Source organism: Phyllobates terribilis, unplaced genomic scaffold (genome assembly GCF_046119375.1).
Source record: "Phyllobates terribilis strain yellow unplaced genomic scaffold, ASM4611937v1 Scaffold_9__5_contigs__length_417890890, whole genome shotgun sequence".
Lineage (NCBI taxonomy): Eukaryota > Metazoa > Chordata > Amphibia > Anura > Dendrobatidae > Phyllobates > Phyllobates terribilis.
The window spans coordinates 259,968,202-259,993,659 of record NW_027362769.1 but is presented as its reverse complement, the minus strand read 5'-3'; positions in this window follow the sequence as shown (position 1 = coordinate 259,993,659).

Below are 25,458 nucleotides of genomic sequence, written 5' to 3'. Positions count from 1 at the left end.
TTTCCGGCGTTTATCAGACTTTCAGATAGGGCAAATGTCATTGAGCGTTCCGATTTCAGTTCCAGAGCGATTCGGCCAATGAGGCCTTGATATTTAGTCGTTTTCAACCAATATTTGGGATTTTTGAAAATTTCACTTTTTTGTGAAAATATCCACTAAATGAGGGAACAATATGTGTGAGGGTACCCCAGGAGAGTTCCAAATGTGTGTGGGTAGAATATATTTCCCACGGGGGTAAAATCGAAAAAAGTTGAAAACATTATTTTGGGACTTAGTCATTTTTCCGGCGTTTATCAGACTTTCAGAGAGGGGAAATGTCAGTGAGCGTTCCGATTTCAGTTCCAGAGCGATTCGCCCAATGACTCCTTGATATTTAGTGGTTTTCAGCCAATTTTCTGGATTTTTGAAAATTTCACTTTTTTGTGAAAATATCCACTAAATGAGGGAATAATATGCGTGAGGGTACTCCAGGAGATTTCCAAATGTGTGTGGGTAGAATATATATCCCACGGGGGTAATAGCGAAAAAAGTTGAAAACTTTTTTTTTGGGACCTAGTCATTTTTCTGGTGTTTATCAGGCTTTCAGATAGGGGAAATGTCAGTGAGCGTTCCGATTTCAGCTCCAGAGCGATTCGCACAATGAGTCCTTGATATTTAGTCATTTTCAGCCAATATTTTGGATTTTTGAAAATTTCACTTTTTTGTGAAAATATCCACTAAATGAGGGAATAATATGTGTGAGGGTACTCCAGGAGAGTTCCAAATGTGTGTGGGTAGAATATATATCCCACGGGGGTAAAAGTGAAATAAGTTGAAAACATTTTTTTTGGGACTAAGTCATTTTTCCAGCGTTTATCAGACTTTCAGAGAGGGGAAATGTCAGTGAGCGTTCCGATTTCAGTTCCAGAGCGATTCGCCCAATGAGTCCTTGATATTTAGTAGTTTTCAGCCAATTTTCTGGATTTTTGAAAATTTCACTTTTTTGTGAAAATATCCACTAAATGAGGGAATAATATGTGTGAGGGTACCCCAGGAGAGTGACAAATGTGTGTGGGTAGAATATATATCCCACGGGGGTAAAATTGAAAAAAGTTTAATTAATTTTTTTTTGTACTTAGTCATTTTTCCGGCTTTTATCAGACTTTCAGATAGGGCAAATGTCAGTGAGCGTTCCGATTTCAGTTCCAGAACGATTCGCCCAAAGAGTCCTTGATATTTAGTCATTTTCAGCCAATTTTCTGGATTTTTGAATTTTTCACTTTTTTTGTGAAAATATCCACTAAATGAGGGAATAATATGTGTGAGGGTACACCAGGAGAGTTCCAAATGTGTGTGGGTAGAATATATATCCCACGGGGGTAAAATTGAAAAAAGTTGAAAATTTTTTTTTTTGGACTTAGTCATTTTTCCGGCTTTTATCAGACTTTCAGATAGGGGAAATGTCAGTGAGCGTTCCGATTTCAGTTCCAGAGCGATTCGAACAATGAGACCTTGATATTTAGTCATTTTCAGCCAATTTTCTGGATTTTTGAAAATTTCACTTTTTTGTGAAAATATCCACTAAATGAGGGAATAATATGTGCGAGGGTACCCCAGGAAAGTTCCAAATGTGTGTGGGTAGAATATATATCCCACGGGGGTAAAAGTACAAAAGGTTGAAAACATTTTTTTTTTGGACTTAGTCATTTTTCCGGGGTTTATCAGACTTTCAGATATTGGAAATGTCAGTGAGCATTCCGATTTCAGTTCCAGAGCGATTCGCCCAAAGAGTCCTTGATATTTAGTCGTTTTCAGCCAATTTTCTGGATTTTTGAAAATTTCACTTTTTTGTGAAAATATCCACTAAATGAGGCAATAATATGTGTGAGGGTACCCCAGGAGAGTTCCAAATGTGTGTGGGTAGAATATATATCCCACGGGGGTAAAATTGAAAAAAGTTTAATTAATTTTTTTTTTGTACTTAGTCATTTTTCTGGCGTTTATCAGACTTTCAGATAGGGCAAATGTCAGTGAGCATTCCAATTTCAGTTCCAGAGCGATTCGACCAAAGAGTCCTTGATATTTATTCGTTTTCAGACAATTTTCTGGATTTTTGAAAATTTCACTTTATTGTGAAAATATAAACTTACTGAGGGAATAATATGTGTGAGGGTACCCCAGGAGATTTCCAAATGTGTGTGGGTAGAATATATATCCCACGGGGGTAAAATTGAAAAAAGTTGAAAATTTTTTTTTTTTCGACTTAGTCATTTATCCGGCGTTCATCAGACTTTCAGATAGGGGAAATGTCAGTGAGCGTTACGATTTCAGTTCCAGAGCGATTCACCCAATGAGTCCTTGATATTTAGTCGTTTTCAGCCAATTTTCTGGATTTTTGAAAATTTCACTTTTTTGTGAAAATATCCACTAAATGAGGGAATAATATGTATGAGGGTACTCCAGGAGAGCTACAAATGTGTGTGGGTTGAATATATGTCCCACGGGGGTAAAATTGAAAAAAGTTTAAAAAATTTTTTTTTTTGGACTTAGTCATTTTTCCGACGTTTATCAGACTTTCAGAGAGGGGAAATGTCAGTGAGCGTTCCGATTTCAGTTCCAGAGCGATTCGCCCAATGAGTCCTTGATATTTAGTAGTTTTCAGCCAATCATCTGGATTTTTGAAAATTTCACTTTTTTGTGAAAATATCCACTAAATGAGGGAATAATATGTGTGAGGGTACCCCAGGAGAGTTCGAAATGTGTGTGGGTAGAATATATATCCCACGGGGGTGATAGCGAAAAAAGTTGAAAACATTTTTTTTTGGGACCTAGTCATTTTTCTGGCGTTTATCAGGCTTTCAGATAGAAGAAATGTCAGTGAGCGTTCCGATTTCAGCTCCAGAGCGATTCGCACAATGAGTCCTTGATATTTAGTCATTTTCAGCCAATATTTTGGATTTTTGAAAATTGCACTTTTTTGTGAAAATATCCACTAAATGAGGGAATAATATGTGTGAGGGTACTCCAGGAGAGTTCCAAATGTGTGTGGGTAGAATATATATCCCACGGGGGTAAAAGTGAAATAAGTTGAAAACATTTTTTTTGGGACTAAGTCATTTTTCCGGCGTTTATCAGACTTTCAGAGAGGGGAAATGTCAGTGAGCGTTACGCTTTCAGTTCCAGAGCGATTCGCCCAATGAGTCCTTGATATTTAGTCGTTTTCAGCCAATTATCTGGATTTTTGAAAATTTCACTTTTTTGTGAAAATATCCACTAAATGATGGAATAATATGTGTGAGGGTACCCCAGGAGAGTTCGAAATGTGTGTGGGTAGAATATATATCCCACGGGCGTAATAGTGAAAAAAGTTGAAAACATTTTTTTTTGGGACCTAGTCATTTTTCTGGCGTTTATCAGGCTTTCAGATAGAGGAAATGTCAGTGAGCGTTCCGATTTCAGCTCCAGAGCGATTCGCACAATGAGTCCTTGATATTTAGTTATTTTCAGCCAATATTTTGGATTTTTGAAAATTTCACTTTTTTGTGAAAATATCCACTAAATGAGGGAATAATATGTGTGAGGGTACCCCAGGAGAGTTCCAAATGTGTGTGGGTAGAATATATATCCCACGGGGGTAAAATTGAAAAAAGTTGAAAAAAATTATTTTTTGGACTTAGTCATTTTTCCGGCGTTCATCAGACTTTCAGATAGGGCAAATGTCAGTGAGCATTACTATTTCAGTTCCAGAGCGATTCGCCCAATGAGTCCTTGATATTTAGTCATTTTCAGCCAATATTTTGGATTTTTGAAAATTTCACTTTTTTGTGAAAATCTCCACTAAATGAGGGAATAATATGTTTGAGGGTACCCCAGGAGAGTTCCAAATGTGTGTGGGTAGAATATATATCACACCGGGGTAAAATCAAAAAAAGTTTAATTAATTTTTTTTTTGGACTTAGTCATTTTTCCGGCGTTTATCAGTCTTTCAGATAGGGCAAATGTCAGTGAGCGTTCCGATTTCAGTTCCAGAGCGATTCGCCCAATGAGTCCTTGATATTTAGTCGTTTTCAGCCAATATTTTGGATTTTTGAAAATTTCACTTTTTTGTGAAAATATCCACTAAATGAGGGAATAATATGTGTCAGGGCACCCCAGGAGAGTTCCAAATGTGTGTGGGTAGAATATATATCCCACGGGGGTAAAATCGAAAAAAGTTTAATTAATTTTTTTTTTGACTTAGTCATTTTTCCGGCGTTTATCAGACTTTCCGATATGGCAAATGTCAGTGAGCGTTCCGATTTCAGTTCCAGAGCGATTCGCCCAATGAGTCCTTCATATTTAGTCATTTTCAGCCAATTTTCTGGATTTTTGAAAATTTCACTTTTTTGTGAAAATATCCACTAAATGAGGGAATAAAATGTGTGAGGGTACCCCAAGAGAGTTCCAAATGTGTGTGGGTAGAATATATATCCCACGGGGGTAAAATTGAAAAAAGTTGAAAAAAATTTTTTTTTGGACTTAGTCATTTTTCCGGCGTTTATCAGACTTTCAGATAGGGTAAATGTCAGTGAGCCTTCCAATTTCAGTTCCAGAGCGAATCGCTCAATGAGTCCTTGATATTTAGTCGTTTTCAGCCAATTTTCTGGATTTTTGAAAATTTCACTTTTTTGTGAAAATATCCACTAAATGAGGGAATAATATGTGTGAGGGTACCCCAGGAGAGTTCCAAATGTGTGTGGGTAGAATATATATCCCACGGGGGTAAAATCGAAAAAAGTTGAATTAATTTTTGGACTTGGTCATTTTTCCGGCGTTTATCAGACTTTCCGATATGGCAAATGTCAGTGAGCGTTCCGATTTCAGTTCCAGAGCGACTCGCCCAATGAGTCCTTGATATTTCGTCATTTTCAGCCAATTTTCTGGATTTTTGAAAATTTCACTTTTTTGTGAAAATATCCACTAAATGAGGGAATAATATGTGTGAGGGTACCCCAGGAGAGTTCCAAATGTGTGTGGGTAGAATATATATCCCACGGGGGTAAAATTGAAAAAAGTTGAAAAAAAATTTTTTTTGGACTTAGTCATTTTTCCGGCGTTCATCAGACTTTCAGATAGGGTAAATGTCAGTGAGCCTTCCGATTTCAGTTCCAGAGCGAATCGCTCAATGAGTCCTTGATATTTAGTCGTTTTCAGCCAATTTTCTGGATTTTTGAAAATTTCACTTTTTTGTGAAAATATCCACTAAATGAGGGAATAATATGTGTGAGGGTACCCCAGGAGAGTTCCAAATGTGTGTGGGTAGAATATATATCCCACGGGGGTAAAATCGAAAAAAGTTGAATACATTTTTTTTTTGGACTTAGTCATTTTTCCGGCGTTTATCAGACTTTCAGATAGGGCAAATGTCAGTGAGCGTTCCGATTTCAGTTCCAGAGCCATTCGCCCAATGAGGCCTTGATATTTAGTCGTTTTCAACCAATTTTCTGGATTTTTAAAAATTTCACTTTTTTTGTGAAAATATCCACTAAATGAGGGAATAATATGTTTGAGGGTGCCCCAGGAGAGTTCCAAATTTGTGTGGGTAGAATATATATCCCACGGGGGTAAAATCGAAAAAAGTTGAATTAATTTTTTTTTTTGGACTTAGTCATTTTTCCGGCGTTTATCAGACTTTCCGATATGGCAAATGTCAGTGAGCGTTCCGATTTCAGTTCCTGAGCGATTCGCCCAATGAGTCCTTGATATTTAGTCATTTTCAGCCAATTTTCTGGATTTTTGAAAATTTCACTTTTTGTGAAAATATCCACTAAATGAGGGAATAATATGTGTGAGGGTACCCCAGGAGAGTTCCAAATGTGTGTGGGTAGAATATATATCCCACGGGGGTAAAATCGAAAAAAGTTTAATTCATTTTTTTTTTGACTTAGTCATTTTTCCGGCGTTTATCAGACTTTCAGACAGGGGAAATGTCAGTGAGCATTCCGATTTCAGTTCCAGAGCGACTCGCCCAATGAGTCCTTGATATTTAGTCATTTTCAGCCAATTTTCTGGATTTTTGAAAATTTCACTTTTTTGTGAAAATATCCACTAAATGAGGGAATAATATGTGTGAGGGTACCCCAGGAGAGTTCCAAATGTGTGTGGGTAGAATATATATCCCACGGGGGTAAAATCTAAAAAAGTTTAAAAAAATTTTTTTTTGGACTTAGTCATTTTTCCGGCATTTATCAGACTTTCAGATAGGGTAAATGTCAGTGAGCGTTACTGTTTCAGTTCCAGAGCGATTCGCCCAATGAGTCCTTGATATTTAGTCGTTTTCAGCCAATATTTTGGATTTTTGAAAATTTCACTTTTTTGTGAAAATATCCACTAAATGAGGGAATAATATGTTTGAGGGTACCCCAGGAGAGTTCCAAATGTGTGTGGGTAGAATATATTTCCCACGGGGGTAAAATCGAAAAAAGTTGAATTAATTTTTGGACTTGGTCATTTTTCCGGCGTTTATCAGACTTTCCGATATGGCAAATGTCAGTGAGCGTTCCGATTTCAGTTCCAGAGCGACTCGCCCAATGAGTCCTTGATATTTCGTCATTTTCAGCCAATTTTTGTGGATTTTTGAAAATTTCACTTTTTTGTGAAAATATCCACTAAATGAGGGAATAATATGTGTGAGGGTACCCCAGGAGAGTTCCAAATGTGTGTGGGTAGAATATATATCCCACGGGGGTAAAATTGAAAAAAGTTGAAAAATTTTTTTTTTGGGACTTAGTCATTTTTCTGGCGTTTATCAGACTTTCAGATAGGGTAAATGTCAGTGAGCGTTCCGATTTCAGTTCCTGAGCGATTCGCGAAATGAGTCCTTGATATTTAGTCGTTTTCAGCCAATTTTCTGGATTTTTGAAAATTTCACTTTTTTGTGAAAATATCCACTAAATGAGGGAATAATATGTGTGAGGGTACCCCAGGAGAGTTCCAAATGTGTGTGGGTAGAATATATATCCCACGGGGGTAAAATCGAAAAAAGTTGAATTAATTTTTGGACTTGGTCATTTTTCCGGCGTTTATCAGACTTTCCGATATGGCAAATGTCAGTGAGCGTTCCGATTTCAGTTCCAGAGCGACTCGCCCAATGAGTCCTTGATATTTCGTCATTTTCAGCCAATTTTCTGGATTTTTGAAAATTTCACTTTTTTGTGAAAATATCCACTAAATGAGGGAATAATATGTGTGAGGGTACCCCAGGAGAGTTCCAAATGTGTGTGGGTAGAATATATATCCCACGGGGGTAAAATTGAAAAAAGTTGAAAAAAAATTTTTTTTGGACTTAGTCATTTTTCCGGCGTTCATCAGACTTTCAGATAGGGTAAATGTCAGTGAGCCTTCCGATTTCAGTTCCAGAGCGAATCGCTCAATGAGTCCTTGATATTTAGTCGTTTTCAGCCAATTTTCTGGATTTTTGAAAATTTCACTTTTTTGTGAAAATATCCACTAAATGAGGGAATAATATGTGTGAGGGTACCCCAGGAGAGTTCCAAATGTGTGTGGGTAGAATATATATCCCACGGGGGTAAAATCGAAAAAAGTTGAATACATTTTTTTTTTGGACTTAGTCATTTTTCCGGCGTTTATCAGACTTTCAGATAGGGCAAATGTCAGTGAGCGTTCCGATTTCAGTTCCAGAGCCATTCGCCCAATGAGGCCTTGATATTTAGTCGTTTTCAACCAATTTTCTGGATTTTTAAAAATTTCACTTTTTTTGTGAAAATATCCACTAAATGAGGGAATAATATGTTTGAGGGTGCCCCAGGAGAGTTCCAAATTTGTGTGGGTAGAATATATATCCCACGGGGGTAAAATCGAAAAAAGTTGAATTAATTTTTTTTTTTGGACTTAGTCATTTTTCCGGCGTTTATCAGACTTTCCGATATGGCAAATGTCAGTGAGCGTTCCGATTTCAGTTCCTGAGCGATTCGCCCAATGAGTCCTTGATATTTAGTCATTTTCAGCCAATTTTCTGGATTTTTGAAAATTTCACTTTTTGTGAAAATATCCACTAAATGAGGGAATAATATGTGTGAGGGTACCCCAGGAGAGTTCCAAATGTGTGTGGGTAGAATATATATCCCACGGGGGTAAAATCGAAAAAAGTTTAATTCATTTTTTTTTTGACTTAGTCATTTTTCCGGCGTTTATCAGACTTTCAGACAGGGGAAATGTCAGTGAGCATTCCGATTTCAGTTCCAGAGCGACTCGCCCAATGAGTCCTTGATATTTAGTCATTTTCAGCCAATTTTCTGGATTTTTGAAAATTTCACTTTTTTGTGAAAATATCCACTAAATGAGGGAATAATATGTGTGAGGGTACCCCAGGAGAGTTCCAAATGTGTGTGGGTAGAATATATATCCCACGGGGGTAAAATCTAAAAAAGTTTAAAAAAATTTTTTTTTGGACTTAGTCATTTTTCCGGCATTTATCAGACTTTCAGATAGGGTAAATGTCAGTGAGCGTTACTGTTTCAGTTCCAGAGCGATTCGCCCAATGAGTCCTTGATATTTAGTCGTTTTCAGCCAATATTTTGGATTTTTGAAAATTTCACTTTTTTGTGAAAATATCCACTAAATGAGGGAATAATATGTTTGAGGGTACCCCAGGAGAGTTCCAAATGTGTGTGGGTAGAATATATTTCCCACGGGGGTAAAATCGAAAAAAGTTGAATTAATTTTTGGACTTGGTCATTTTTCCGGCGTTTATCAGACTTTCCGATATGGCAAATGTCAGTGAGCGTTCCGATTTCAGTTCCAGAGCGACTCGCCCAATGAGTCCTTGATATTTCGTCATTTTCAGCCAATTTTTGTGGATTTTTGAAAATTTCACTTTTTTGTGAAAATATCCACTAAATGAGGGAATAATATGTGTGAGGGTACCCCAGGAGAGTTCCAAATGTGTGTGGGTAGAATATATATCCCACGGGGGTAAAATTGAAAAAAGTTGAAAAATTTTTTTTTTGGGACTTAGTCATTTTTCTGGCGTTTATCAGACTTTCAGATAGGGTAAATGTCAGTGAGCGTTCCGATTTCAGTTCCTGAGCGATTCGCGAAATGAGTCCTTGATATTTAGTCGTTTTCAGCCAATTTTCTGGATTTTTGAAAATTTCACTTTTTTGTGAAAATATCCACTAAATGAGGGAATAATATGTGTGAGGGTACCCCAGGAGAGTTCCAAATGTGTGTGGGTAGAATATATATCCCACGGGGGTAAAATCGAAAAAAGTTGAATACATTTTTTTTTGGGACCTAGTCATTTTTCTGCCGTTTATCAGGCTTTCAGATAGAAGAAATGTCAGTGAGCGTTCCGATTTCAGCTCCAGAGCGATTCGCACAATGAGTCCTTGATATTTAGTCATTTTCAGCCAATATTTTGGATTTTTGAAAATTGCACTTTTTTGTGAAAATATCCACTAAATGAGGGAATAATATGTGTGAGGGTACTCCAGGAGAGTTCCAAATGTGTGTGGGTAGAATATATATCCCACGGGGGTAAAAGTGAAATAAGTTGAAAACATTTTTTTTGGGACTAAGTCATTTTTCCGGCGTTTATCAGACTTTCAGAGAGGGGAAATGTCAGTGAGCGTTACGATTTCAGTTCCAGAGCGATTCGCCCAATGAGTCCTTGATATTTAGTCGTTTTCAGCCAATTATCTGGATTTTTGAAAATTTCACTTTTTGTGAAAATATCCACTAAATGAGGGAATAATATGTGTGAGGGTACCCCAGGAGAGTTCCAAATGTGTGTGGGTAGAATATATATCCCACGGGGGTAAAATCGAAAAAAGTTTAATTCATTTTTTTTTTGACTTAGTCATTTTTCCGGCGTTTATCAGACTTTCAGACAGGGGAAATGTCAGTGAGCATTCCGATTTCAGTTCCAGAGCGACTCGCCCAATGAGTCCTTGATATTTAGTCATTTTCAGCCAATTTTCTGGATTTTTGAAAATTTCACTTTTTTGTGAAAATATCCACTAAATGAGGGAATAATATGTGTGAGGGTACCCCAGGAGAGTTCCAAATGTGTGTGGGTAGAATATATATCCCACGGGGGTAAAATCTAAAAAAGTTAAAAAAAATTTTTTTTTGGACTTAGTCATTTTTCCGGCGTTTATCAGACTTTCAGATAGGGTAAATGTCAGTGAGCGTTACTGTTTCAGTTCCAGAGCGATTCGCCCAATGAGTCCTTGATATTTAGTCGTTTTCAGCCAATATTTTGGATTTTTGAAAATTTCACTTTTTTGTGAAAATATCCACTAAATGAGGGAATAATATGTTTGAGGGTACCCCAGGAGAGTTCCAAATGTGTGTGGGTAGAATATATTTCCCACGGGGGTAAAATCGAAAAAAGTTGAATTAATTTTTGGACTTGGTCATTTTTCCGGCGTTTATCAGACTTTCCGATATGGCAAATGTCAGTGAGCGTTCCGATTTCAGTTCCAGAGCGACTCGCCCAATGAGTCCTTGATATTTCGTCATTTTCAGCCAATTTTCTGGATTTTTGAAAATTTCACTTTTTTGTGAAAATATCCACTAAATGAGGGAATAATATGTGTGAGGGTACCCCAGGAGAGTTCCAAATGTGTGTGGGTAGAATATATATCCCACGGGGGTAAAATTGAAAAAAGTTGAAAAAAAATTTTTTTTGGACTTAGTCATTTTTTCCGGCGTTCATCAGACTTTCAGATAGGGTAAATGTCAGTGAGCCTTCCGATTTCAGTTCCAGAGCGAATCGCTCAATGAGTCCTTGATATTTAGTCGTTTTCAGCCAATTTTCTGGATTTTTGAAAATTTCACTTTTTTGTGAAAATATCCACTAAATGAGGGAATAATATGTGTGAGGGTACCCCAGGAGAGTTCCAAATGTGTGTGGGTAGAATATATATCCCACGGGGGTAAAATCGAAAAAAGTTGAATACATTTTTTTTTTGGACTTAGTCATTTTTCCGGCGTTTATCAGACTTTCAGATAGGGCAAATGTCAGTGAGCGTTCCGATTTCAGTTCCAGAGCCATTCGCCCAATGAGGCCTTGATATTTAGTCGTTTTCAACCAATTTTCTGGATTTTTAAAAATTTCACTTTTTTTGTGAAAATATCCACTAAATGAGGGAATAATATGTTTGAGGGTGCCCCAGGAGAGTTCCAAATTTGTGTGGGTAGAATATATATCCCACGGGGGTAAAATCGAAAAAAGTTGAATTAATTTTTTTTTTTGGACTTAGTCATTTTTCCGGCGTTTATCAGACTTTCCGATATGGCAAATGTCAGTGAGCGTTCCGATTTCAGTTCCTGAGCGATTCGCCCAATGAGTCCTTGATATTTAGTCATTTTCAGCCAATTTTCTGGATTTTTGAAAATTTCACTTTTTGTGAAAATATCCACTAAATGAGGGAATAATATGTGTGAGGGTACCCCAGGAGAGTTCCAAATGTGTGTGGGTAGAATATATATCCCACGGGGGTAAAATCGAAAAAAGTTGAATTAATTTTTGGACTTGGTCATTTTTCCGGCGTTTATCAGACTTTCCGATATGGCAAATGTCAGTGAGCGTTCCGATTTCAGTTCCAGAGCGACTCGCCCAATGAGTCCTTGATATTTCGTCATTTTCAGCCAATTTTCTGGATTTTTGAAAATTTCACTTTTTTGTGAAAATATCCACTAAATGAGGGAATAATATGTGTGAGGGTACCCCAGGAGAGTTCCAAATGTGTGTGGGTAGAATATATATCCCACGGGGGTAAAATTGAAAAAAGTTGAAAAATTTTTTTTTTGGGACTTAGTCATTTTTCTGGCGTTTATCAGACTTTCAGATAGGGTAAATGTCAGTGAGCGTTCCGATTTCAGTTCCAGAGCGATTCGCGAAATGAGTCCTTGATATTTAGTCGTTTTCAGCCAATTTTCTGGATTTTTGAAAATTTCACTTTTTTGTGAAAATATCCACTAAATGAGGGAATAATATGTGTGAGGGTACCCCAGGAGAGTTCCAAATGTGTGTGGGTAGAATATATATCCCACGGGGGTAAAATCGAAAAAAGTTGAATACATTTTTTTTTTGGACTTAGTCATTTTTCCGGCGTTTATCAGACTTTCAGATAGGGCAAATGTCAGTGAGCGTTCCGATTTCAGTTCCAGAGCCATTCGCCCAATGAGGCCTTGATATTTATTCGTTTTCAACCAATTTTCTGGATTTTTAAAAATTTCACTTTTTTTGTGAAAATATCCACTAAATGAGGGAATAATATGTTTCAGGGTGCCCCAGGAGAGTTTCAAATTTGTGTGGGTAGAATATATATCCCACGGGGGTAAAATCGAAAAAAGTTGAATTAATTTTTTTTTTTGGACTTAGTCATTTTTCCGGCGTTTATCAGACTTTCCGATATGGCAAATGTCAGTGAGCGTTCCGATTTCAGTTCCTGAGCGATTCGCCCAATGAGTCCTTGATATTTAGTCATTTTCAGCCAATTTTCTGGATTTTTGAAAATTTCACTTTTTGTGAAAATATCCACTAAATGAGGGAATAATATGTGTGAGGGTACCCCAGGAGAGTTCCAAATGTGTGTGGGTAGAATATATATCCCACGGGGGTAAAATCGAAAGAAGTTTAATTCATTTTTTTTTTGACTTAGTCATTTTTCCGGCGTTTATCAGACTTTCAGACAGGGGAAATGTCAGTGAGCATTCCGATTTCAGTTCCAGAGCGACTCGCCCAATGAGTCCTTGATATTTAGTCATTTTCAGCCAATTTTCTGGATTTTTGAAAATTTCACTTTTTTGTGAAAATATCCACTAAATGAGGGAATAATATGTGTGAGGGTACCCCAGGAGAGTTCCAAATGTGTGTGGGTAGAATATATATCCCACGGGGGTAAAATCTAAAAAAGTTTAAAAAAATTTTTTTTTGGACTTAGTCATTTTTCCGGCGTTTATCAGACTTTCAGATAGGGTAAATGTCAGTGAGCGTTACTGTTTCAGTTCCAGAGCGATTCGCCCAATGAGTCCTTGATATTTAGTCGTTTTCAGCCAATATTTTGGATTTTTGAAAATTTCACTTTTTTGTGAAAATATCCACTAAATGAGGGAATAATATGTTTGAGGGTACCCCAGGAGAGTTCCAAATGTGTGTGGGTAGAATATATATCCCACGGGGGTAAAATCGAAAAAAGTTGAATTAATTTTTGGACTTGGTCATTTTTCCGGCGTTTATCAGACTTTCCGATATGGCAAATGTCAGTGAGCGTTCCGATTTCAGTTCCAGAGCGACTCGCCCAATGAGTCCTTGATATTTCGTCATTTTCAGCCAATTTTCTGGATTTTTGAAAATTTCACTTTTTTGTGAAAATATCCACTAAATGAGGGAATAATATGTGTGAGGGTACCCCAGGAGAGTTCCAAATGTGTGTGGGTAGAATATATATCCCACGGGGGTAAAATTGAAAAAAGTTGAAAAATTTTTTTTTTGGGACTTAGTCATTTTTCTGGCGTTTATCAGACTTTCAGATAGGGTAAATGTCAGTGAGCGTTCCGATTTCAGTTCCAGAGCGATTCACGAAATGAGTCCTTGATATTTAGTCGTTTTCAGCCAATTTTCTGGATTTTTGAAAATTTCACTTTTTTGTGAAAATATCCACTAAATGAGGGAATAATATGTGTGAGGGTACCCCAGGAGAGTTCCAAATGTGTGTGGGTAGAATATATATCCCACGGGGGTAAAATCGAAAAAAGTTGAATACATTTTTTTTTTGGACTTAGTCATTTTTCCGGCGTTTATCAGACTTTCAGATAGGGCAAATGTCAGTGAGCGTTCCGATTTCAGTTCCAGAGCGATTCGCCCAATGAGGCCTTGATATTTAGTCGTTTTCAACCAATTTTCTGGATTTTTAAAAATTTCACTTTTTTGTGAAAATATCCACTAAATGAGGGAATAATATGTTTGAGGGTGTCCCAGGAGAGTTCCAAATTTGTGTGGGTAGAATATATATCCCACGGGGGTAAAATCGAAAAAAGTTGAATTAATGTTTTTTTTTGGACTTAGTCATTTTTCCGGCGTTTATCAGACTTTCCGATATGGAAAATGTCAGTGAGCGTTCCGATTTCAGTTCCAGAGCGATTCGCCCAATGAGTCCTTGATATTTAGTCATTTTCAGCCAATTTTCTGGATTTTTGAAAATTTCACTTTTTGTGAAAATATCCACTAAATGAGGGAATAATATGTGTGAGGGTACCCCAGGAGAGTTCCAAATGTGTGTGGGTAGAATATATATCCCACGGGGGTAAAATCGAAAAAAGTTGAATACATTTTTTTTTTGGACTTAGTCATTTTTCCGGCGTTTATCAGACTTTCAGATAGGGCAAATGTCAGTGAGCGTTCCGATTTCAGTTCCAGAGCGATTCGCCCAATGAGGCCTTGATATTTAGTCGTTTTCAACCAATTTTCTGGATTTTTAAAAATTTCACTTTTTTGTGAAAATATCCACTAAATGAGGGAATAATATGTTTGAGGGTGTCCCAGGAGAGTTCCAAATTTGTGTGGGTAGAATATATATCCCACGGGGGTAAAATCGAAAAAAGTTGAATTAATGTTTTTTTTTGGACTTAGTCATTTTTCCGGCGTTTATCAGACTTTCCGATATGGAAAATGTCAGTGAGCGTTCCGATTTCAGTTCCAGAGCGATTCGCCCAATGAGTCCTTGATATTTAGTCATTTTCAGCCAATTTTCTGGATTTTTGAAAATTTCACTTTTTGTGAAAATATCCACTAAATGAGGGAATAATATGTGTGAGGGTACCCCAGGAGAGTTCCAAATGTGTGTGGGTAGAATATATATCCCACGGGGGTAAAATCGAAAAAAGTTGAATACATTTTTTTTTTGGACTTAGTCATTTTTCCGGCGTTCATCAGACTTTCAGATAGGGGAAATGTCAGTGAGCGTTACTATTTCAGTTCCAGAGCGATTCGCTCAATGAGTCCTTGATATTTAGTTGTTTTCAGCCAATTTTCTGGATTTTTGAAAATTTCACTTTTTTGTGAAAATATCCACTAAATGAGGGAAAAATATGTGTGAGGGTACCCCAGTAGAGTTCCAAATGTGTGTAGGTAGAATATATATCCCACGGGGGTAAAATTGAAAAAAGTTGAAAAAATTAATTTTTTGGACTTAGTCATTTTTCCGGCGTTCATCAGAATTTCAGATAGGGCAAATGTCAGTGAGAGTTACTATTTCAGTTCCAGAGCGATTCGCCCAATGAGTCCTTGATATTTAGTCGTTTTCAGCCAATATTTTGGAATTTTGAAAATTTCACTTTTTTGTGAAAATATCCACTAAATGAGGGAATAATATGTGTGAGGGTACCCCAGGAGAGTTCCAAATGTGTGTGGGCAGAATATATATCCCACGGGGGTAAAATCGAAACACTTGAATTAATTTTTTTTTTGGACTTAGTCATTTTTCCGGCGTTTATCAGACTTTCAGATAGGGCAAATGTCAGTGAGCATTCCGCTTTCAGTTCCAGAGCGATTCGCCAAATGAGTTCTTGATATTTATTCGTTTTCAGCCAATTTTCTGGATTTTTGAAAATTTCACTTTTTTGTGAAAATATCCACTAAATGAGGGAATAAAATGTGTGAGGGTACCCCAGGAGAGTTCCAAATGTGTGGGTAGAATATATATCCCACGGGGGTAAAATTGAAAAAAGTTGAATACATTTTTTTTTTGGACTTAGTCATTTTTCCGGCGTTTATCAGACTTTCAGATAGGGGAAATGTCAGTGAGCGTTCCGATTTCAGTTCCAGAGCGATTCGCTCAATGAGTCCTTGATATTTAGTCGTTTTCAACCAATATTTTGGATTTTTGAAAATTTCACATTTTTGTGAACATATCCACAAAATGAGGGAATAATATGTGTGAGGGCACCCCAGGAGAGTTTCAAATGTGTGTGGGTAGAATATATATCCCACGGGGGTAAAATTGAAAAAAGTTGAACATTTTTTTTTTTTTGGACTTAGTCATTTTTCCGGCGTTTATCAGACTTTCAGATAGGGGAAATGTCAGTGAGCGTTCCGATTTCAGTTCCAGAGCGATACGCTCAATGAGTCCTTGATATTTAGTCGTTTTCAGCCAATATTTTGGATTTTTGAAAATTTCACTTTTTTTTGAAAATATACACTAAATGAGGGAATAATATGTGTGAGGGTACCCCAGGAGAGTTCCAAATGTGTGTGGGTAGAATATATATCCCACGGGGGTAAAATCGAAAAAAGTTGAATTAATTTTTTTTTTGGACTTAGTCATTTTTCCGGCGTTTATCAGACTTTCAGATAGGGCAAATGTCAGTGAGCATTCCGATTTCAGTTCCAGAGCGATTCGCCCAATGAGTCCTTGATATTTAGTCGTTTTCAGCCAATTTTCTGGATTTTTGAAAATTTCACTTTTTTGTGAAAATATCCACTAAATGAGAGAATAATATGTGTGAGGGTACCCCAGGAGAATTTCAAATGTGTGTGGGTAGAAAATATATCCCACGGGGGTAAAATCGAAAAAAGTTTAATTAATTTTTTTTTTGGACTTAGTCATTTTTCCGGCGTTTATCATACTTTCAGATAGGGCAAATGTCAGTGAGTGTTACTATTTCAGTTCCAGAGCGATTCGCTCAATGAGTCCTTGATATTTAGTTGTTTTCAGCCAATATTTTGGATTTTTGAAAATTTCACTTTTTTGTGAAAATATCCACTAAATGAGGGAATAATATGTTTGAGGGTACCCCAGGAGAGTTCCAAATGTGTGTGGGTAGAATATATATCCCACGGGGGTAAAATCGAAAAAAGTTTAATTAATTTTTTTTTTGGACTTAGTCATTTTTCCGGCGTTTATCAAACTTTCAGATAGGGGAAATGTCAGTCAGCGTTACTATTTCAGTTCCAGAGCGATTTGCCCAATGAGTCCTTGATATTTAGTCGTTTTCAGCCAATTTTCTGGATTTTTGAAAATTTCACTTTTTTGTGAAAATATCCACTAAATGAGGGAATAATATGTGTGAGGGTACCCCAGGAGAGTTCCAAATGTGTGTGGGTAGAATATATATCCCACGGGGGTAAAATCGAAAAAAGTTGAAAAAATTTTTTTTTTGGACTTAGTCATTTTTCCGGCGTTTATCAGACTTTCAGATAGGGCAAATGTCAGTGAGCGTTACTATTTCAGTTCCAGAGCGATTCGCCCAATGAGTCCTTGATATTTAGTCGTTTTCAGCCAATATTTTGGATTTTTGAAAATTTCACTTTTTTGTGAAAATATCCACTAAATGAGGGAATAATATGTTTGAGGGTACCCCAGGAGAGTTCCACATGTGTGTGGGTAGAATATATATCCCACGGGGGTAAAATCGAAAAAAGTTAAATTAATTTTTTTTTTGGACTTAGTCATTTTTCCGGCGTTTATCAGACTTTCAGATAGGGGAAATGTCAGTGAGCGTCACTATTTCAGTTCCAGAGCGATTTGCCCAATGAGTCCTTGATATTTAGTCGTTTTCAGCCAATTTTCTGGATTTTTAAAAATTTCACTTTTTTGTGAAAATATCCACTAAATGAGGGAATAATATGTTTGAGGGTGCCCAAGGAGAATTCCAAATTTGTGTGGGTAGAATATATATCCCACGGGGGTAAAATCTAAAAAAGTTGAATTAATTTGTTTTTTTGGACTTGGTCATTTTTCCGGCGTTTATCAGACTTTCCGATATGGCAAATGTCAGTGAGCGTTCCGATTTCAGTTCCAGAGCGATTCGCCCAATGAGTCCTTGATATTTAGTCATTTTCAGCCAATTTTCTGGATTTTTGAAAATTTCACTTTTTTGTGAAAATATCCACTAAATGAGGGAATAATATGTGTGAGGGTACCCCAGGAGAGTTCCAAATGTGTATGGGTAGAATATATATCCCACGGGGGTAAAATTGAAAAAAGTTGAAAAATTTTTTTTTTGGGACTTAGTCATTTTTCCGGCGTTTATCAGACTTTCAGATAGGGTAAATGTCAGTGAGCGTTCCGATTTCAGTTCCAGAGCGATTCGCCCAATGAGTCCTTGATATTTAGTCATTTTCAGCCAATTTTCTGGATTTTTGAAAATTTCACTTTTTTGTGAAAATATCCACTAAATGAGGGAATAATATGTGTGAGGGTACCCCAGGAGAGTTCCAAATGTGTGTGGGTAGAATATATATCCCACGGGGATAAAATTGAAAAAAGTTGAAAAATTTTTTTTTTTGGGACTTAGTCATTTTTCCGGCGTTTATCAGACTTTCAGATAGGGTAAATGTCAGTGAGCGTTCCGATTTCAGTTCCAGAGCGATTCGCTCAATGAGTCCTTGATATTTAGTCGTTTTCAGCCAATATTTTGGATTTTTGAAAATTTCACTTTTTTGTGAAAATATACACTAAATGAGGGAATAATATGTGTGAGGGAACCCCAGGAGAGTTTCAAATGTGTGTGGGTAGAATATATATCCCACGGGGGTAAAATCGAAAAAAGTTTAATTAATTTTTTTTTTGGACTTAGTCATTTTTCCGGCGTTTATCAGACTTTCAGATAGGGCAAATGTCAGTGAGTGTTACTATTTCAGTTCCAGAGCGATTCGCTCAATGAGTCCTTGATATTTAGTTGTTTTCAGCCAATATTTTGGATTTTTGAAAATTTCACTTTTTTGTGAAAATATCCACTAAATGAGGGAATAATATGTTTGAGGGTACTCCAGGAGAGTTCCAAATGTGTGTGGGTAGAATATATATCCCACGGGGTAAAATCGAAAAAAGTTTAATTAATTTTTTTTTTGGACTTAGTCATTTTTCCGGCGTTTATCAGACTTTCAGATAGGGGAAATGTCAGTGAGCGTTACTATTTCAGTTCCAGAGCGATTTGCCCAATGAGTCCTTGATATTTAGTCGTTTTCAGCCAATTTTCTGGATTTTTGAAAATTTCACTTTTTTGTGAAAATATCCACTAAATGAGAGAATAATATGTGTGAGGGTAAACCAGGAGAGTTCCAAATGTGTGTGGGTAGAATATATATCCCACGGGGGTAAAATCGAAACACTTGAATTAATTTTTTTTTTGGACTTAGTCATTTTTCCGGCGTTTATCAGACTTTCAGATAGGGGAAATGTCAGTGAGCGTTCCGATTTCAGTTCCAGAGCGATTCGCTCAATGAGTCCTTGATATTTAGTCGTTTTCAGCCAATTTTCTGGATTTTTGAAAATTTCACTTTTTTGTGAAAATATCCACTAAATGAGAGAATAATATGTGTGAGGGTACCCCAGGAGAGTTCCAAATGCGTGTGGGTAGAATATATATCCCACGGGGGTAAAATCGAAAAAAGTTGAATACATTTTTTTTTTGGACTTAGTCATTTTTCCGGCGTTTATCAGAATTTCAGATAGGGCAAATGTCAGTGAGCGTTCCGATTTCAGTTCCAGAGCGATTCGCCCAATGAGGCCTTGATATTTAGTCGTTTTCAACCAATATTTTGGATTTTTGAAAATTTCACTTTTTTGTGAAAATATCCACAAAATGAGGGAATAATATGTGTGAGGGCACCCCAGGAGAGTTCCAAATGTGTGTGGGTAGAATATATATCCCACGGGGGTAAAATTGAAAAAAGTTGAACATTTTTTTTTTTGGACTTAGTCATTTTTCCGGCGTTTATCAGACTTTCAGATAGGGGAAATGTCAGTAAGCATTCCGATTTCAGTTCCAGAGCGATTCGCTCAATGAGTCCTTCATATTTAGTCGTTTTCAGCCAATATTTTGGATTTTTGAAAATTTCACTTTTTTGTGAAAATATACACTAAATGAGGGAATAATATGTGTGAGGGTACCCCAGGAGAGTTCCAAATGTGTGTGGGTAGAATATATATCCCACGGGGGTAAAATCGAAAAAAGTTGAATTAATTTTTTTTTTGGACTTAGTCATTTTTCCGGCGTTTATCAGACTTTCAGATAGGGCAAATGTCAGTGAGCATTCCGATTTCAGTTCCAGAGCGATTCGCCCAATGAGTCCTTGATATTTAGTCGTTTTCAGCCAATTTTCTGGATTTTTGAAAATTTCACTTTTTTGTGAAAATATCCACTAAATGAGAGAATAATATGTGTGAGGGTACCCCAGGAGAGTTTCAAATGTGTGTGGGTAGAATATATATCCCACGGGGGTAAAATCGAAAAAAGTTTAATTAATTTTTTTTTTGGACTTAGTCATTTTTCCGGCGTTTATCAGACTTTCAGATAGGGCAAATGTCAGTGAGTGTTACTATTTCAGTTCCAGAGCGATTCGCTCAATGAGTCCTTGATATTTAGTTGTTTTCAGCCAATATTTTGGATTTTTGAAAATTTCACTTTTTTGTGAAAATATCCACTAAATGAGGGAATAATATGTTTGAGGGTACCCCAGGAGAGTTCCAAATGTGTGTGGGTAGAATATATATCCCACGGGGGTAAAATCGAAAAAAGTTTAATTAATTTTTTTTTTGGACTTAGTCATTTTTCCGGCGTTTATCAGACTTTCAGATAGGGGAAATGTCAGTGAGCGTTACTATTTCAGTTCCAGAGCGATTTACCCAATGAGTCCTTGATATTTAGTCGTTTTCAGCCAATTTTCTGGATTTTTGAAAATTTCACTTTTTTGTGAAAATATCCACTAAATGAGGGAATAAAATGTGTGAGGGTACCCCAGGAGAGTTCCAAATGTGTGGGTAGAATATATATCCCACGGGGGTAAAATTGAAAAAAGTTGAAAAAATTTTTTTTTTGGACTTAGTCATTTTTACGGCGTTTATCAGACTTTCAGATAGGGGAAATGTCAGTGAGCGTTACTATTTCAGTTCCAGAGCGATTTGCCCAATGAGTCCTTGATATTTAGTCGTTTTCAGCCAATTTTCTGGATTTTTAAAAATTTCACTTTTTTGTGAAAATATCCACTAAATGAGGGAATAATATGTTTGAGGGTGCCCAAGGAGAGTTCCAAATTTGTGTGGGTAGAATATATATCCCACGGGGGTAAAATCGAAAAAAGTTGAATTAATTTGTTTTTTTGGACTTGGTCATTTTTCCGGCGTTTATCAGACTTTCCGATATGGCAAATGTCAGTGAGCGTTCCGATTTCAGTTCCAGAGCGATTCGCCCAATGAGTCCTTGATATTTAGTCATTTCCAGCCAATTTTCTGGATTTTTGAAAATTTCACTTTTTTGTGAAAATATCCACTAAATGAGGGAATAATATGTGTGAGGGTACCCCAGGAGAGTTCCAAATGTCTGTGGGTAGAATATATATCCCACGGGGGTAAAATCGAAAAAATTGAATTAATTTTTTTTTTGGACTTAGTAATTTTTCCGGCGTTTATCAGACTTTCAGATAGGGGAAATGTCAGTGAGCGTTACTATTTCAGTTCCAGAGCGATTTGCCCAATGAGTCCTTGATATTTAGTCGTTTTCAGCCAATTTTCTGGATTTTTAAAAATTTCACTTTTTTGTGAAAATATCCACTAAATGAGGGAATAATATGTTTGAGGGTGCCCAAGGAGAGTTCCAAATTTGTGTGGGTAGAATATATATCCCACGGGGGTAAAATCGAAAAAAGTTGAATTAAATTTTTTTTTTGGACTTGGTCATTTTTCCGGCGTTTATCAGACTTTCAGATAGGGGAAATGTCAGTGAGCGTTACTATTTCAGTTCCAGAGCGATTTGCCCAATGAGTCCTTGATATTTAGTCGTTTTCAGCCAATTTTCTGGATTTTTGAAAATTTCACTTTTTTGTGAAAATATCCACTAAATGAGAGAATAATATGTGTGAGGGTACCCCAGGAGAGTTCCAAATGTGTGTGGGTAGAATATATATCCCACGGGGGTAAAATCGAAACACTTGAATTAATTTTTTTTTTGGACTTAGTCATTTTTCCGGCGTTTATCAGACTTTCAGATAGGGGAAATGTCAGTAAGCGTTCCGATTTCAGTTCCAGAGCGATTCGCTCAATGAGTCCTTCATATTTAGTCGTTTTCAGCCAATATTTTGGATTTTTGAAAATTTCACTTTTTTGTGAAAATATACACTAAATGAGGGAATAATATGTGTGAGGGTACCCCAGGAGAGTTCCAAATGTGTGTGGGTAGAATATATATCCCACGGGGGTAAAATCGAAAAAAGTTGAATTAATTTTTTTTTTGGACTTAGTCATTTTTCCGGCGTTTATCAGACTTTCAGATAGGGCAAATGTCAGTGAGCATTCCGATTTCAGTTCCAGAGCGATTCGCCCAATGAGTCCTTGATATTTAGTCGTTTTCAGCCAATTTTCTGGATTTTTGAAAATTTCACTTTTTTGTGAAAATATCCACTAAATGAGAGAATAATATGTGTGAGGGTACCCCAGGAGAGTTTCAAATGTGTGTGGGTAGAATATATATCCCACGGGGGTAAAATCGAAAAAAGTTTAATTAATTTTTTTTTTGGACTTAGTCATTTTTCCGGCGTTTATCAGACTTTCAGATAGGGCAAATGTCAGTGAGTGTTACTATTTCAGTTCCAGAGCGATTCGCTCAATGAGTCCTTGATATTTAGTTGTTTTCAGCCAATATTTTGGATTTTTGAAAATTTCACTTTTTTGTGAAAATATCCACTAAATGAGGGAATAATATGTTTGAGGGTACTCCAGGAGAGTTCCAAATGTGTGTGGGTAGAATATATATCCCACGGGGGTAAAATCGAAAAAAGTTTAATTAATTTTTTTTTTGGACTTAGTCATTTTTCCGGCGTTTATCAGACTTTCAGATAGGGGAAATGTCAGTGAGCGTTACTATTTCAGTTCCAGAGCGATTTGCCCAATGAGTCCTTGATATTTAGTCGTTTTCAGCCAATTTTCTGGATTTTTGAAAATTTCACTTTTTTGTGAAAATATCCACTAAATGAGAGAATAATATGTGTGAGGGTACCCCAGGAGAGTTCCAAATGCGTGTGGGTAGAATATATATCCCACGGGGGTAAAATCGAAAAAAGTTGAATACATTTTTTTTTTGGACTTAGTCATTTTTCCGGCGTTTATCAGAATTTCAGATAGGGCAAATGTCAGTGAGCGTTCCGATTTCAGTTCCAGAGCGATTCGCCCAATGAGGCCTTGATATTTAGTCGTTTTCAACCAATATTTTGGATTTTTGAAAATTTCACTTTTTTGTGAAAATATCCACAAAATGAGGGAATAATATGTGTGAGGGCACCCCAGGAGAGTTCCAAATGTGTGTGGGTAGAATATATATCCCACGGGGGTAAAATTGAAAAAAGTTGAACATTTTTTTTTTTGGACTTAGTCATTTTTCCGGCGTTTATCAGACTTTCAGATAGGGGAAATGTCAGTAAGCATTCCGATTTCAGTTCCAGAGCGATTCGCTCAATGAGTCCTTCATATTTAGTCGTTTTCAGCCAATATTTTGGATTTTTGAAAATTTCACTTTTTTGTGAAAATATACACTAAATGAGGGAATAATATGTGTGAGGGTACCCCAGGAGAGTTCCAAATGTGTGTGGGTAGAATATATATCCCACGGGGGTAAAATCGAAAAAAGTTGAATTAATTTTTTTTTTGGACTTAGTCATTTTTCCGGCGTTTATCAGACTTTCAGATAGGGCAAATGTCAGTGAGCATTCCGATTTCAGTTCCAGAGCGATTCGCCCAATGAGTCCTTGATATTTAGTCGTTTTCAGCCAATTTTCTGGATTTTTGAAAATTTCACTTTTTTGTGAAAATATCCACTAAATGAGAGAATAATATGTGTGAGGGTACCCCAGGAGAGTTTCAAATGTGTGTGGGTAGAATATATATCCCACGGGGGTAAAATCGAAAAAAGTTTAATTAATTTTTTTTTTGGACTTAGTCATTTTTCCGGCGTTTATCAGACTTTCAGATAGGGCAAATGTCAGTGAGTGTTACTATTTCAGTTCCAGAGCGATTCGCTCAATGAGTCCTTGATATTTAGTTGTTTTCAGCCAATATTTTGGATTTTTGAAAATTTCACTTTTTTGTGAAAATATCCACTAAATGAGGGAATAATATGTTTGAGGGTACCCCAGGAGAGTTCCAAATGTGTGTGGGTAGAATATATATCCCACGGGGGTAAAATCGAAAAAAGTTTAATTAATTTTTTTTTTGGACTTAGTCATTTTTCCGGCGTTTATCAGACTTTCAGATAGGGGAAATGTCAGTGAGCGTTACTATTTCAGTTCCAGAGCGATTTACCCAATGAGTCCTTGATATTTAGTCGTTTTCAGCCAATTTTCTGGATTTTTGAAAATTTCACTTTTTTGTGAAAATATCCACTAAATGAGGGAATAAAATGTGTGAGGGAACCCCAGGAGAGTTCCAAATGTGTGGGTAGAATATATATCCCACGGGGGTAAAATTGAAAAAAGTTGAAAAAATTTTTTTTTTGGACTTAGTCATTTTTACGGCGTTTATCAGACTTTCAGATAGGGGAAATGTCAGTGAGCGTTACTATTTCAGTTCCAGAGCGATTTGCCCAATGAGTCCTTGATATTTAGTCGTTTTCAGCCAATTTTCTGGATTTTTAAAAATTTCACTTTTTTGTGAAAATATCCACTAAATGAGGGAATAATATGTTTGAGGGTGCCCAAGGAGAGTTCCAAATTTGTGTGGGTAGAATATATATCCCACGGGGGTAAAATCGAAAAAAGTTGAATTAAATTTTTTTTTTGGACTTGGTCATTTTTCCGGCGTTTATCAGACTTTCAGATAGGGGAAATGTCAGTGAGCGTTACTATTTCAGTTCCAGAGCGATTTGCCCAATGAGTCCTTGATATTTAGTCGTTTTCAGCCAATTTTCTGGATTTTTGAAAATTTCACTTTTTTGTGAAAATATCCACTAAATGAGAGAATAATATGTGTGAGGGTACCCCAGGAGAGTTCCAAATGTGTGTGGGTAGAATATATATCCCACGGGGGTAAAATCGAAACACTTGAATTAATTTTTTTTTTGGACTTAGTCATTTTTCCGGCGTTTATCAGACTTTCAGATAGGGGAAATGTCAGTAAGCGTTCCGATTTCAGTTCCAGAGCGATTCGCTCAATGAGTCCTTCATATTTAGTCGTTTTCAGCCAATATTTTGGATTTTTGAAAATTTCACTTTTTTGTGAAAATATACACTAAATGAGGGAATAATATGTGTGAGGGTACCCCAGGAGAGTTCCAAATGTGTGTGGGTAGAATATATATCCCACGGGGGTAAAATCGAAAAAAGTTGAATTAATTTTTTTTTTGGACTTAGTCATTTTTCCGGCGTTTCTCAGACTTTCAGATAGGGCAAATGTCAGTGAGCATTCCGATTTCAGTTCCAGAGCGATTCGCCCAATGAGTCCTTGATATTTAGTCGTTTTCAGCCAATTTTCTGGATTTTTG